Here is a 16,702-nt window from a genome sequence, read left to right on the forward strand (position 1 = left end):
ATTTCTCTTGGTCACACATGCCATCACTTTTTATTCATACAGTAGGATCTTTCAATAGTGCAGTCGTCGGGAATATTGTGCACTGTTCGAAGCGTGCAAAAACTAAAACATTCAGGTCCGTGTCAAGAAAATTAAGGGTTCCCCACTACTAAATACCGGGCACCACTAAATGATACTAAATAATCAAATGAGCGACGGCACTGTATTTGACGTCACAGATTCCCTTTCCCTTTAACCCCCGAAACCCCTTGTCTACTCAACTCACTAATGACTGCACTGTTCAGAACTGCACTATTGAAAGATCCTACTGTATCTCGTAAATAAAAGGAGATACAAAAAAACTTAAATACGGTTAGAAAGCTGATTAAATTTTGCGTAAAATAAGCCATATTTAAAGTCAGTTCGTTAACTATTTTTTGAGTTGTATAGAGTGAAAAAGAAAACAAAAAAATTATCAAATATTCTCATTTTGGTCTCTTGACTTACTCTTTTTTAAAACTCTAGAAAAATGTAGATAAAATTTTTTTAAACACACAGAAATTTTCGTTAGATTTTAAGCTTTAAAATAAGCCTTCGAAAATTAAAAAATTGTTATCCGTCATCGATTTATTATTAAAAATGTGAAGCCGTGTTGTGACCGATCGGTGCATTGAAATTCAACTATGACGACTCGATTCTTCGTGCGGCTGCGAATGGAGAGAAAGCAGGGACGGATATATAGTCCAGGATCCCGTGTACATTTTTCCCATTGATTACTAACAAGCTAATTTTTTGTGAGTAGCTTCATTTTTATGAGACGCTCAACTTTTTTCCTTACAAAAACTCTCCATTGTGGTAGCTAACAGGGGTAGGAGGGATAAAATATGTCGATTTGATAAGTCTCAAAAATGTATTACTAACTGTCAGTATTTGTATTAAATCTTAGGCGAATTAGGAGAATTATTAAAAAAATTTGTTGTCCTACAAATATTATAGTTTGATGAAAGAGTCCCCCCCCCTTCCAACATGTATCAATAATGAGGTCATTAAAAATGATTACTAACCAGCTGATTTTTTAAATGTTTATTCCTTAATATTGATATAATTTAAAAGTCACATTGTCCTACAAATTACGTGGTAGATTATGTCGGTCCTACGGTCCTACAGTACATTGTGCTTGTTGTCAAGAGAGGAAGAAAAAACAATAACAAAACAAAACTCAAGTAGAAGCGCATTGTTTATATACATGTAGTATAGAATAGTGTCGACCATAACAGTGCATTAGCAATTTCTGAGCGTAGGACCGACATAACCTACCACGTAATTTGTAGGACAATGTGACTTTCAAATTATATCAATATTAAGGAATGAACATTTAAAAAATCAGCTGGTTAGTAATCAGAAAAAATGAACTATTATAAAACCTTTATGGTAACTCAATTTAAAAAAATTTTTCTTCTAATTAAACTACTTTATAATAATAGTATAATACATTATAAGGGCAGAAAGTTCGAATTTCCTGCACTGCGCGAAATGATGCCCTCGGCTTCGCCTCGGGCATCATCGCGTATAGTTTGGGGCTTTCGAATTTCTGCCCGTGTAATGTAATTTTCAATAGCATTTTTATGTTGGTACAAAATTAATTTTATGTTTCTAAAATTCTAAACGTTCTAATGAACAAAATTTCATCATTTCTTCAAATTATTAAAATTTTATTAAAACATTGTGGCACAAATTAAAAAAGATATTACAAAATTTTTAATTATTTTATTTTAGTTTTTAATGTTTATTAAAATAATTTTTGGAAATAATTATGTCAGGAAAAGATTTCGTTCATTTCAATATGAAACAGTCTACTGTTTATTCATTGCCTTTTTGAAATTATTGAACGTGCTTAACAATATTCAATACCCTGTTGAAAGTAGAAAGATATAGAAGTAGATAAAAACTGATGGATAAAAATGGATAAAAGTTTTCTATCCTTTAAAAATTATCTTTTTCTATCCAGAATTTTCTATCTATTTAAATCCATCCCAAAGAAACATTTTTTTATCATTTTATATCTTTTAATTTCTATCTATATAGATCGACGCCTCCCGTTCATAAAATGCTTATTGAAAAGACAAAACAAGACGATGCTTATTGAGAATTGCGTGCAATATCATTCCTATCAAAATTTCCGTGCAAGACAATGCCTATTCAAAATCCGTGTAAGACAAAGCTTACTGAAGCTAGCGGACAATATGATGCTTATTCAAATTTTAATTCAAGATTATTCTTCTTAACCAAAATTTTCTGAAAAATTATGCTTACTGAATATAATTTCTACTTGAACATTGCTTGGAATCATATAAATAATATATACAATATTTTCTGTTCAAAATTGTAAGATTATAACTACAAATAAAGTTTTATTAATAATTAAATAATAGTGATAGAAAAAACGTAAAACTTGAACACTTATATAATTTGTTTTTTAACCTCTTCAGGAACAGATTTTTCATACTATATAAAGCAGATTCTTTATTTAGTATTATCAGTTGTTACCTTCTATTATATTGATAATTATAAATCTGAAATCAAAATTAAAAAAAGTTTTATTGAAAGACCGATATGTCAAAAAAATATTACAAAACTTATTGAGTTTTATTGAGGTTATCTACTAGTTATAAAATGTAAATTCTTATTTTTATTTACTGAAAATACAACTAAAAATTCATAATAAATAATCCATATCGAATTACACTTATTAGAGCAAATAAATTTTTGAATTACTGACCTATAATTTGAAGTTCTGATTTTAAAGTAAAATAACTTTTTTATTATGTACATAAAATGATAAATCTAGAATGAAAATTGAAAAAAATGCAAAAAAAATCATTTTCCAAACTTATACTTTGATTTATAATTTATATTTTTTGTATTTTTAATTAATTTAATTTTTCTAATTTATATTCTTGTGAACTAATAATAATATAGCAATAATAATTTTAAACAATTTTTAATGTAACATTTTTTAATCAACTAGTTTTTGTTTAAGCATTTTTGTGAAAACAATTTTTAGAAATTACTTTTACAAGTTCATTTATAACAAATATATACAATTTATTTCTTTAGAAGATGTGAATATAGAAAATGATAAATTTCATAATATTAGCAGTATTTGCGAGATATTTAAGTATTCTTTACGATAAACGAATTCTCTAAGTAGAAAATACGTTTTTTCGAATGTCACACTTTTTCAGTTGTTAATTCTTTTTTCGCTTGATAGTTTTTATTGAAATTTAATTAATTTTTTTATTATTTAATTAATTTTTGCCAAAACACGGAGGCAGAATTAAAATCGAGTTCGTGTGCAATAATTTTTAACTTTGAATATAATAGACAATTCAAACTCGATAACGTAACTGCACGAAAATAGTAAAACAAATAATAAGAAAAATTATTCTCAATCCATTTTATTCTTCTTCGTCTCCATTTTCATCGTCACTCGAATGTTGAATTGTTTCTTTTTCTTGAAACGATTTGTAATAGTCATGGTACTTAGGTGGTATAGTGTTTTTTTTACATAAAAATTTGAAGTCGTTGAGCTTAGCTTTGGGAATTCCTTGGTAATTCGAATAAGCTCTTCTAGGAATATACTTCTTTACATTCACGTTGACTTTTTCAATTCTTGTTACGAGTGTTTCAAATTCTCTGTCAAATGCGATTTTATACTGCAATTGGTTGTTCTTTTCTCTTGAAACTGACACTTCCTTGATTTTTGAAATCGGCACTTTAATTGTTTGTTTTCTATTATTTTTTATTAAACTTTTCGACCAATTCATTTGTGCTGACAAGTTTTTGAAATCATAAATCATGTCAAAAGTAACATTTACGACTTGATAATGCGGCTGTGATAATTTTGCTGTTCTGATTACGTCGCACCATTCTTCAAGAGTAAAAATTTTTTGACCTTTTGAATGTCTCTCAATTCTTGCATGGACCGAATCCCCTTCGTTCTGGGTATGGCCTACTTCCAAAAACGAATGTTTGATATTAATATCAAATTTAGCTGAGGCATAGACGAACATCGAGAAAACGTTTTTATTCCTATTCTGACCTGCACAGTTATCCGACCACATAAAAAAATCAGAAATCCCCTCAGAAGATTTTTTTCCAATGTAGTGAAACAAACAGCTAGCAACTTCATTCGATCCTTTTTTAGCATCGTTTTCGCTCCAAACGTAGCATACAGCTTCATGGCGACCAATATCATAAATTGTAAAGTTATAAACTGATAATTTCCTTCTGTAATATAACGTGCTGACATCAGTCCTTGGAGTGGTTAATACCTTTTCAAAATCAAAGCAGACCTGACAAGCATTTTTATTATTCTTCGCTATAATTTTCTCCGCTTCTTTCGTTTCTCTAGATATCTCTTTATTTTTTATATGTTCGTTATATTTCAGAACTAATTTCTTTTTCTGTTCATCCGATGCACTTTTGAATTCTTCGCAAAGGTCACATTGATCTTTTTTCGGTTTAAAAAAACCAATATTAAATTTAGTATTAAATGTGTCGCAATAGTGATGTTTCGTAGCAATCGCTTTGTTCTCCATCTTCGCCCATTCAGTGTACAAATTAAACATTTTACCCAAACTCAAACTTTCCTCTAAGTACTCGCGGCTTGTGTTTTTTCTCGAATAATGAGACTCTACTCTCGGAAACGAATTTATATGTTCAATAACACTCGCAGTTTTATCTTCAGAAATTGCCCTTGGTCTTGATTTCGATGTACCTCTTTTATCGATTAAAGTTGAATCATTGTTTCTGAGTTTCGCAAGAGCTGTACTAACAGTTTGTTTACTAATGTTGAGAGTATTCAAAAACATTGTCTGACAAACTTTAATTTTTTGATTTCTGTCATAGATAGTATAAATTTTACGATAAATTCTTTGATCATTATCCGAATTTTCCTGGTCACAACTTTCTGAGACATGTCGCAAAATAAAATCGTATTTTCTAGCCTGCTCTAAAATGCTCCAATAATCATCGTAAAAAGTTTTTCTTGCCAATTCAGAAATCTTGTTCTCACACTGAAACCTGCAGCCTGGACCGCATGTCCTCTGCATTGAGCGAGCTTCAACAGTCTTTTTTGAATAAGATGATACGTATTCCTGTCCCATATTGACTGCTCTTTTTAAAACATTTCTTTTCCAATTCTGAGGATCAGATAATCTTTTTCTTGTGAGTAATTTTTCTGAATCTTCATGTTTTCTCTTTTGTCCTTTATCTGAAGATAGCAATTCATTTAAATTATTGTTGATTTCTGAATTGTTTCCTTCTTCATCTTCAGAAAAATGAGGAAATAGTATTTCTTCATCAGAAGATGAAAAGACTTCTTCATCAACCGCAAAAGAATCATGATCCAAATTGTGTTCCGAATTTATATCGTCGAAAGGAAATTCATGATTTGTGTGATCAAGGCTTTCACGTACTCTTTTGGACTCTGTCACCAGGTTGCCTTTATCCACATTGGGAAGTTCAGGCATCTTCTTCAAAATGTCTGCATTGAAAATTGTTAAAATTAAATATTTTCACATTTTTTTAAAATTTATATAATTAATTTACATTTATAAATATGATTTAAGGTGTTAAATTTTTTATCTTTATATAATAACATTAACTATTTGAAAAAATTACATAGGTTTTTATAGTGGTTCCTTTCTCAGGTCATAATTTATTCATTACTATAAATATAACCAAATAAATACTTGAAATTATTAATAATTATCAAAACAATGATTACATTTTCTATCAAATAATAAAATTAGGTTATATAAGCAATAAATTCTTTTATTTTAATATTTTCCTTTTTAAGTTGTAAATTTTTATTTAAAATTCATACCAGTTGATGTAGATGCCCCAGATTCCATTTTGAATCAAATTGTTCTTCTATTTATTAATTGCATTTGAATTTGTTCAGCGATTCTAGATTAAATATTAATTGTAAAAATATAGCCTTTTTCATAATTTATAAAAAACAGACTTTCTTATCCATTTCTACCCAAAAAAGTTTTCTTATTTTATCAAAGTAAAAGGATAAAATTACTAGATTATCACTAGACCGCCATTTCAATACCTGCGCATATCCTATAAAGAAAATCAAAGTTTAATTTTTTGCATTTTTTATTTGTAATATTCTTTGGCGTTTTATGCTCTGCATGACAGTAATTTACTTTCAAAAGTGAATAAGCAGTCTGGTGCAAAGCCTTCAACTTCTCTCAACGAACGTAACTGAACGAATGAATCTCAAAATGTCGGACGCTATGAATATCAGCTGACAACGCTGACGTCAGTGATGCCAACTTTCATGCGCTTTATAATTCTGCTTTTAATATAGCATTTCAAATTTTTAAGATATTTTATTCAGATATGTAATAAAATAAATATAAATAATATTATTGGGAAATGGGATATATGCATATAATATATTTTTTAAAGGACTATAACATAAATTATTTCTTAAATATTTGTTGTAATAATTTAGGTGAATTGAGTTGTCAAATACCGTTGAGTATTGTTATATAATATAATTCAACCACATGGTTGAATTAATTGACTTATATAGAAATTAATACAGTTCAGAAAATTTTTCAATATTTTTATATAACTGATATAAATTTTAGTTTGCAAGTTATCTGTTATTCGATTGATACCCCAGTACCACGTAATATTGGGAACACACCTGTAACATTGAGACAACATTGGTTATGTTTAGGCAGTGTTCTCACTATTGCTGTAATATTACGTGCTACTGGGGGTAGTAAAATGAACCACTAGAAACAATCATAATAGATAGATTTGGATACCATAATGTTTGAAAGTCAAAGATATATTTAGTTCCACACTATGATACCGGTCAACTGTGTGGTGGGTAGTGACTGGCTCAAAGGTGCGAGAGAAAAATGGTCTTTAGATTGCAGAGCCGATCGGTGACGGTCAGAAAGAACCCAAACAGGGTTCGAGTGCTGAAGTCCCGTTCAACTCTAGGTGTCGGGCGACCGAACCTCAGCAAGGTTCTGGAAGCTGTCCCCTAGAGCCGGTTGCAACCTCTGAGATGACGTCGTAGGTTTGACCAGAAGTTCAAAAGGTCTAAGGCCTTGAGTATCTGTCCCTGGTTAGGAACAGATCAAAAGGTCGCGAAGCCTTGAGTCACGTCCTGTGTGTCAAACCTAATCGGTCAATGTTTAATTGAAACAAAATATTCTTTACGTATAAGATTGACAATTTATCCTGAAAAGGACTAATTGTCAATGTAAAATTTGTTTGCTTTGTTTGTCCTGAAAAGGACAGGTTGGTAGAAATGGTGAGGTTCGATGAAACTTCCGCGGCCAGCGGAAGAGAGATGAGACGTCGTGGTTTCCAAATAAAAATATTTATTCCAAAATATTTTTCCCTGTGGAGGACGGCAGGCGGTTGACGGTTTGGCAGGCGGCGAGGTGGCAGGCGAGGCGTCCGTGTTGAAGTGGCGGCGTGGCAGCGGCTGGGAGCGTGACTCGGCAGAGTGACAGTTTGGCGAGAGAGCGTGGCGTCAGCGACGCCAACGCAAGTGTCCGTGTCCCTCGGGTGAGAGACGTGTTGCTCCGTCGAAGTTAGGCGAGGTAAGAGAGTGAGTCAGGGAAAATGCGCGGTATTTATGCTCCTCTGCTGAGTCGCATCCGCGACATCCCTTCCACCTTGGCAAGAGCCAATCAGCGCGTGAGTTGCCCCCACCCGTTCCGCGCAAGCGCGGTACGGTTGAGGTTTCAAGAGCGAGAGTTAGTCGAGCGGGAGACACAGGGCGAGTCAGACGTGTCTTCCGACTCTCTCGTAAAGGCGACGCACCATGCCAGTTTGCCTTTACCGTCAACTTTGTACCGTACCTCCGGTACAAAAAATCTAAATTAAGGCTAAATAAAAATAAATGAATTTACTTTTATAATATTCTTTAATGTCATATTCAGTATTCTATCTAATATATTGTAAAAATATATTAGACGGAATTATAATATACATTAAATAATATTATGTGAGATAAAGAAGCAAAATTTATTATTTCCTCACACACGAGAAGTGAGTGTAAAAATAACACTTTAAAGGAATTTTCAAAGTTTATTAATATTTGATTAATTTTGCAATGAATTGCAAAATTGTCTCAAATATTAAAACTTGAAAAGTAACCAACTATAACAACTACTATAATTAAATAAAATTAGCCTATTTACAATTAGAAAATTGAAAATAAAGATTGAAATAAATTAACGTATAAAAAATAAGAAAGCATGAAAAAAATAGTTTTAAGATAAAATTTAAGTGATCCGTATGGATGTGAAATATAATGGATAAATGTAGAGATTACAAGAGATTAACAGAGAAAAAACCAGAATAAATTTGGATAGAAAAGTTAAGATAAATAGTGATTGATTAAATTTTGAATTAAGAATGTATTAATAAGGATTGAATAGATAGTGTTTGGATAACATTCTTGAGATTTATTTGTATACAAATTTATGTGGATGAAAAAAAGGATACATATGGACTGTCATGGATAACTATAGAATAAAACAGGAATGACACGAATAAAATAAGATAGAAATAATCTATCTTTATTAATCTTTTGAATTAAAAAAGTATTAAATTGGATAGAATTTGTATCCATATACTTCCAACAGGGTAGTGGATTATTGATGTAAATTCTTTAATTATAAAAAGTGTGGTACAAGACGCCCCACCTGTGGGTCGTCTTGCATCAATAGCGACTTTTTTCCAATGTTGTTGCCATGATTGAATCATTTTATAGCGAGACATATATATATATATATATATATATATATATATATATATATATATATATATATATATATATAGGGGGGCTTCGCCCCCCTGCGCGCTTCGCGCGCCAACCCCCTAACTATTTTTAATATTTATTTTAATTTTTAAAATCATGGTATCTTAATATGATGGCATAGTAATGAGTTAGAGTAAATTATAATAGGAGATATTAAAAAAGATAGCTAATAGAGAATTCTACTTTACGGAAGTGATTATAGTGTCAACTTTTTCAAGTTTGACACTCCTCATAGTAAATTTGATAATTCTTTTTTCTCAGTGTCAAAAGTATTATTGGGCCCCTTTTTACCTGCAGTTGACATAAATGTTGGCGTAATGTAAGGGCCATTAGGGGCTGTCCATAAATTACGTAAGTCATTTTTTGGGTAAATTTGACCCCCTTCCTCCCTCGTAAGATATTTTACATACATTAGCGCCATTTTTCCTATTGTTCGCAAGATCTTGCTGACCCCCCTCCCCCCTAAATGTCTTACGTAATTTATGGACGGACTAAAGATTTCGACGTAAAATAATAGACGTTTGTGGGCTTCATTTTTACCCGTAGGTCAAAACTGACCTTAAAATTGACCTAAATTTTGAGGAAACAGTAGGTCAGAAGGAATTTTCTTGGCAATTTTTGACGTGTAGGTCAAAACTGACCTTAAAATTGACCTAAATTTTAAGAAAATATCAGATCAGAGGGAGATTTCTGGTCAAATTTTAACTTGTAGGAAAAAACTGACATTAAAATTAAAGTACATTTTGAGGACAGAAAAATAATTTTAATAGAATTTTAAAAAAAATATGTCAATTTATAACATCTTTTATTGATTGAAACTTAATATTGAAATTTAGGTCAAACTTCTTTTAACCAATAGGTCGAAAATTCCGTCAAACTTTAATATAAGGGTACGAATTTTTAAAAAATCCTAATTAATTTGCTTTTTTCATGTATAGGCTAAAAAATATGTCAAATTTGACCTAAATTTTAAGGAAAGGTCAGGTCAGAGGAAGTTTTTTCGACAATTTTTGCGGTGTAGATGAAAACTGACCTTAAAAATTACCTAATTTTTGAGGGCAGAGGAAATTGTTCGTCAATTTTTTCCGTTAAGGTCAAAACTGCCCTTAAAATTGACCTACATTTTGAAGGTAAAGGGAATTGTTTGTCAATTTTTTACCTGTAGGTTAAAACTGCCCTTCAAATTAACCTAAATTTTGAGAGCAGAGGGAATTGTTTGTTAATTTTTGACCTGCAGATTAAAACTGCCCTTAAAATTGACCTAAATTTTGAGGTCAGAGGGAATTATTTGTGAATTTTTGACGTTTAGGTCAAAACTGCCCTTAAAATTGACCTACATTTTGAGGGCAGAGGGAATTGTTTGTCAATTTTTTACCTGTAGGTTAAATCTGCCCTTAAAATTGACATAAATTTTACGGGCAGAGTAAAACGCAATTTTTAACGCTTAGGTCAAAACTGCCCTTAAAATTGAACTAAATTTTGAAAGCAGAGCGATAAGTTTGTCAATTTTTAACTTTAAGTCATAACTACTCTTAAAATTGACTTAAATTTTGAGGGCAGAGGGGTTAGTTTGTTAGTTTTTTACCTGTAGGTTGAATCTGCCCTTAAAATTGACCTAAATTTTGAGTAATTTTGACCTGTAGGTTAAAACTGCCCTTAAATTGACCTGAATTTAGGTCAAATATAACTTGTTTCTGACGATGGACCTACCTTGACAGTGGGCCAACCTTGACTATGTTCCCCCTACTATAAGGGTCCCTTAAAACTTTCTGAAACAGCGGCGGCGGCGATATGATTTTATATTAATAGGGATAGATATATATATATATATATACTTGTAAATCATAAATGAGTGATTGCTTTTTTAATTTATCGTATATATAACCTATGAAATAATTGATATTATAAAAGTTATTACATTTTTTAAAAAAAGTGGTGCAACTAGCCCCACTCTCCCCTATATCTAATTTATTTTAAAAATACAAAATTTATAAACAATTTGTCCTGCCCATTATACATTTAATTATTACACAGCTCAACAAAAAAACGAAAAAAATTTGCGCCTGGGTTTATATAACGATTTTTCTATTTATTATTCACTAAAATAAAGGAAAAATATACGTATTCTTTTTAAAGTTTGCTTTTGTAGTAGTTGCAGACATGTTAAGGGGGGAAATCACGAAAATTAGGCATATTTTAGGAATTTTTTTTGGCTCAATAAAATGATCAATTAAAAATCTGTAAATTACGTTTTATTCCATGAGTATTGATATGCAAACTATATTTTTTTAAAAAAATTTCATTGCAAAATGGCTGCGATGTAGCATTTTATTGGAAGGCGTCTGTATCTTAGGGTTCCATGGCCGGACAACTAACGTCCTCACTTTTTAATTTTAAAAAAACCAAAATGTTGTAATTTTCTATACATCAACAGCTATCGACACACGTAGGATTTTTTCGATATTTTGATTTTTTACAAAATGGTGCGTAATTGAACAAAAAAATGACAATTTTCAAAAAAGAAATTCTAAAAATTGTTGATAAAAATAAAAGTAAGTAATATAAAAAAACCTTCGTGTGTCGATAGCTGTTGATGTATAGAAAATGACAACATTTTCGTTTTTTTCCAGATAAAAAAATTAAGGACGTTAGTTGTCTGACTATGGAATCCTGAAACGAGACGCTTTCTAATGAAATGCTGCACAGACACCATTTTTTAATAAAATTTAAAAAATATATTTATTTTGCACATCTATACTCATGCAATACTCATGAAATGGTAAATCAAAAATCTGTACGTTTTATTACGTACTTTACAGATTTTTGATTGACCATTTCATTCAGAAAATCCTAAATTATCAAAAGTATGGTAAAAACGTTCTCCTATCTACAAAAGCAAACTTTTTTATAAAATAAAATTTTTTTTCTCATATCTGTCGATAAATCTATCATAAAAAATATCTTAAATGTCAGGCGCAAATTTCATGTTGACTTGTGTTATTTATGATTATTTAATTTTTGATTGTTATACTTGAAAGTCATATTATGACTTTGAATTTGAAAGAAAAAATTTGATAGTATCAGTAACCAAATTAAACGCAACGCGGAGAACCACCCAGTCATTTTTATCTAATTTAGGTTTAGAGAGATTGTACCTAGATAACTATTTCCGAAATGAATTTTAGTAAAATTTTAGAAATAAATTGTTAATAAATTTCTTGAACCTAATAAAATTTCATCTAGAAACAATACAAACAATCAGAAATGCGCAGAAATTGCAGATAACCTAGGTTTTCATTTTTATACACTAAAAGTTATTTCATGTTTTTCCCTTGAAAATTGGAAAATTCTGTATTGTCTTTTAAATTTATCTCTATCGGTAAACTTGTAACTGAGTAACGAAACATCATACTAGCAGATTTTATACAATGAAGCTACATGTGCATTTGACAGTAATTCAATATATTAATCAAGTGTATAGACGTGTGTGTATGTGAAAAAACGCTGTTGAATCGAAATTGAAATAAACACTAATAAAATAAAATAAATGGAGAATAAAATAAAGGCGACGAAATAAAAAGTTATTATGTTTTATAGAAAGTATTTTATTTTGTATATCATAAAATATGAAGTGTTATATGAGATTTAACGCATTTTTTCTGACTTTGAATATTCATTGTGTCAAACTATGCATGATAGTCATTTATAAAACTGAATTTTTAAATTGTATTATTTAAAAAAAGAATTTTAGCGAATTTTTATTAAAGAAGAATGAAAATATATTAAAACACGGTAGGAAGACCGTAATATAGAATGGAATTAAAAGAACTAATTTCATTTAGTCCCGAAAATTACCTCTTATTTTTAAATTTTCTGATTAGAATATTCTAATTAGGTTTGTATTATTCTTTTAATTGGTTTTTAAATTCACGTATACTACGTATACTCTACTTATACTTAAAAGTGAATTTACAAAATAAAACAAGTCAGCATTACCTAGATAGTAAAATGCCTGGCTTATGGCCAGCCCAGAGCTAGCTCGTGGGCCGATTGATAGGACCGAGCGGCAGGCTAGAACGCAGGCACTTGTGCGCGCCATTGTTAGCCATATGGCTAGCCCCTGTTGACAGGCACCCGAGTGCCTGCGGGCTGCACGCCCTATACATGTCTGATTTTTTTAATTTATAAAAATAATTTATTTGAATGAAAATAGATGAAATAATAAACAATATTTATGAGTTCAAAGAATTTTTTTTTTTAAATAATATTTTTTATGTACAATTGCATTAATTTACACGCATCGAAAAAAATATCACAATTTGAAATGGTTTGATACAAATAACAAAATATTAAAATAACAAAATTTAAAATATTACAATTGTTAACATTTTAACTCATTTTGCTATTCAAATTAGAAAACATTTAATTCATTGTAATGTTTTAGGGTAAATGTGGGTATTATCGAGGAATCTTGTATACGTCATACATCCAAGTGGTTTAAAAATTATAAATGAATGTATATGGCTTTGTTTTTTTTAAATGAATATTTAAGCTTTCTTTTCGTTAAAAAAAATTGCCAATGTTATAGAAAATAGTTTTAATCGTTAAAAAAATGATTAAATAGAAGACTCCTTTGCTTGTAATTTCGCGGGACTTGTAATGGCTTGAGGGTATTTTCGCGTGTCAAATATCGCGGATGAGTGTATTATCGCGTGGTAAATATCGCGGATAATTTATTTATTGCTTTTTGGATTTTTGTAATAGTTACTTAATTAAAATGTAGTAAATATAAAAAATTAAAAGGAATAATAATATAGTTTTTAAAAATATAAATATCGCAAGAACTTGAATTAAACAAAATTTTAAGCATTATAATAAATGGACGAATTCAATAGTAAACTAGTATCACAAGAAGAAAGATACTTGGTTTTATTATAATAATTTAATTAGTCTCATAATATAAAATAATACTCTGATAAAATATTCTAAAGCAATTATTATCAAATATTTCTAACGTATAGTCAATTCTCATTTGACATTTTTGCTCCTTTTTTATAGCTATTAAAAATTTTTTCCTTAAATATACAGATGGGTAAGACTCCGTCAGAAAAAAAGCGATTTGCAAGTGGTCTTCCGATTTCTTTGAAAGCTTGGGAAATAGAAGTCTTATATAAGTTAAATTTAACCCTAAAAGGATTTTGAAAAATTTTTAAAATGGCGGCCGCTACGCCATATTGAAAATGAGTGTTGCGCTTTTTTCAAAAATTAATAACTCTGAAACTTTTTGATCGATTTTAATAAAATTTACAGGCGATATAGTTAAAAATACGTAGTTTAATTTTATATTATGACCAAAAAAAAATTTCCAAAATTTGTCAAAAAAAAAGTCAAAAAAATTTTTTGAATTAGTTTTTAGTTCAGTTGGCCTAATTTTTGAATTTTTTAATAAGTAGATATCGATTCCTTGTAATTTCACCTTTCATTTCATAAAAAAAAATTTATGGAGACTCTAATAGTTCTCGAGATATTGCGATTTTAGTGGGAGCGCGTACCGCGGAATTAAACTCCGTAGCGAGGCAGAATATGAAGCGAGCGTACAAACGTGCACAATAGGGTGTCCGTAACAATGCGACTTTCGAATTTTGTTTACGCCACCCCCCAGTTTCGTTCCAATAAAATAAAAAAAAGTTTCCCAAAATTTGAAGTCGATTGATTAATATTAACACGTGCCAGTGATCGATCGAAATTTTCAATTAAAAATACACAGGAAAACTGCACTTTTTAAAAAAAATTCATAAGTTTTTTAATTCTCATGCAAAAAATTCTCCAGGTCACATTTGCCTTCATTTTTAGCTGCACTATAAGATAGCACTTTGCCAAAAATTCAATTTTCAAAAAATTTTTAAATGGCGGATGTTTAAAGTGGGTCATAAAAATGCACCACAATATATCCAAGGTTTTAACACATAATTGTTGTCAAAAATTCAAAAAATTTCTCACTCGGAGCTATTTACGATCGTTTATCATGAATCTGATATCAGAAATTAATTCTTGAAAATTTTCGATCCAATATGGCGGGTTTAAAATTTTTATTTTCTACATTTTTGAAGTAAATATTCTAAAACAACGTCAAGGGCGATTTTTGGAAGCGCTATCTACGAATCTAATGTTAAAATTTTATTTTCTAAATTACCCGATCTAATATGGCAAGGTGGATTCAAATTTTTTTTAAAATATTCCTTTAATAATCGATTTTAAGAGCAGAGGTATAAAAAGTTAAATTTCTAAAAAAGAGTTTCTAAAACATCCCAATAATTATTTTTTGTAACTATTAATCTATAAATTAATATTTAGACTATTTACTTCAAAAATGTAGAAAATCATAATTTTGAATCCGACATATTGGATCGGATAATTTAAAAAATAAAATTTTAACATTAGATTCGTAGATAGCACATCCAAAAATCGCCCTTGACGTTGTTGTAGAATATTTACTTCAAAAATGTAGAAAATCAAAATTTTAAACCCGCCATATTGGATCGAAAATTTTGAAAAATTAATTTCTGATATCAGATTCATGATAAACGATCGAAAATAGCCCCGAGTAAGAAATTTTTTTGAATTTTTGACAACACTTATGTGTTAAAACCTTGGATATATTGTGGTGCATTTTTATGACCCACTTTAAACATCCGCCATTTAAAATTTTTTTGAAAATTGAATTTTTGGCAAAGTGCTATCTTATAGTGCAGCTAAAAATGAAGGCAAATGTGACCTGGAGAATTTTTTGCATGAGAATTAAAAAACTTATGAATTTTTTTTAAAAAGTGCAGTTTTCCTGTGTATTTTTAATTGAAAATTTCGATCGATCACTGGCACGTGTTAATATTAATCAATCGGCTTCAAATTTTAGGAAATTTTTTTTTATTTTATTGGAACGAAACTGGGGGGTGGCGTAAACAAAATTCGAAAGTCGCATTGTTACGGATACCCTATTGTGCACGTTTGTACGCTCGCTTCATATTCCGCCTCGCTACGTAGTTTAATTCCGCGGTACGCGCTCCCACTAAAGTCGCAATATCTCGAGAACTATTAGAGTCTCCATAAATTTTTTTTTATGAAATGAAAGGTGAAATTACAAGGAATCGATATCTACTTATTAGAAAATTCAAAAATTAGGCCAACTGAACTAAAAACTAATTCAAAAAATTTTTTTGACTTTTTTTTTGACAAATTTTGGAAATTTTTTTTTGGTCATAATGTAAAATTAAACTACGTATTTTTAACTATACCGCCTGTAAATTTTATTAAAATCGATCAAAAAGTTTCAGAGTTATTAATTTTTGAAAAAAACGCAACACTCATTTTCAATATGGCGTAGCAGCCGCCATTTTGAAAATTTTTCAAAATCCTTTTAGGGTTTAATTTAACTCATATAAGACTTCTATTTCCCAAGCTTTCAAAGAAATTGGAAGACCACTTGCAAATCGCTTTTTTTCTGACGGAGTCTTACCCAGATCTCACTTACTTTAATTTTTTTATCTTTTCTATTACTCTTTATTTTCTTGCTTGAATTTTGTAACTGTTATAAGATTTACTAAAATTCTGAACGTTCAAATAATCGAAATTTTTATTGTGTCTAAATGTGTTTAACAGTTACTGTGCAAAGTGAAAAAACAATGTTAATTCAACATTTATTTAGTTGAAAATTAATTTTTTTTATATACATACAAAGTAATTTTATTAAAATATAAATTAAAACAAGCAAAAATAATATCGGCTATAATTTCAACGTTTTAAACTTTAGAGACATACTGCTAACCTTACTTTCAAGGGTTATGATAGGAGCCG

The 16,702-nt window shown here is 29.8% G+C and overlaps 1 protein-coding gene across 3 annotated transcripts in view; it reads right to left on the minus strand.

Moving 5' to 3' along the window:
- The window catches only part of LOC122513097, a 190,944-nt gene that overhangs the window by 135,431 nt on the left and 38,811 nt on the right, over nucleotides 1-16,702 (minus strand). The window lies entirely within an intron of this gene.

The sequence above is a fragment of the Leptopilina heterotoma genome, unplaced genomic scaffold, assembly GCF_015476425.1.
Source record: "Leptopilina heterotoma isolate Lh14 unplaced genomic scaffold, ASM1547642v1 Lhet_134, whole genome shotgun sequence".
Classification (NCBI taxonomy): Eukaryota; Metazoa; Arthropoda; class Insecta; order Hymenoptera; family Figitidae; genus Leptopilina; species Leptopilina heterotoma.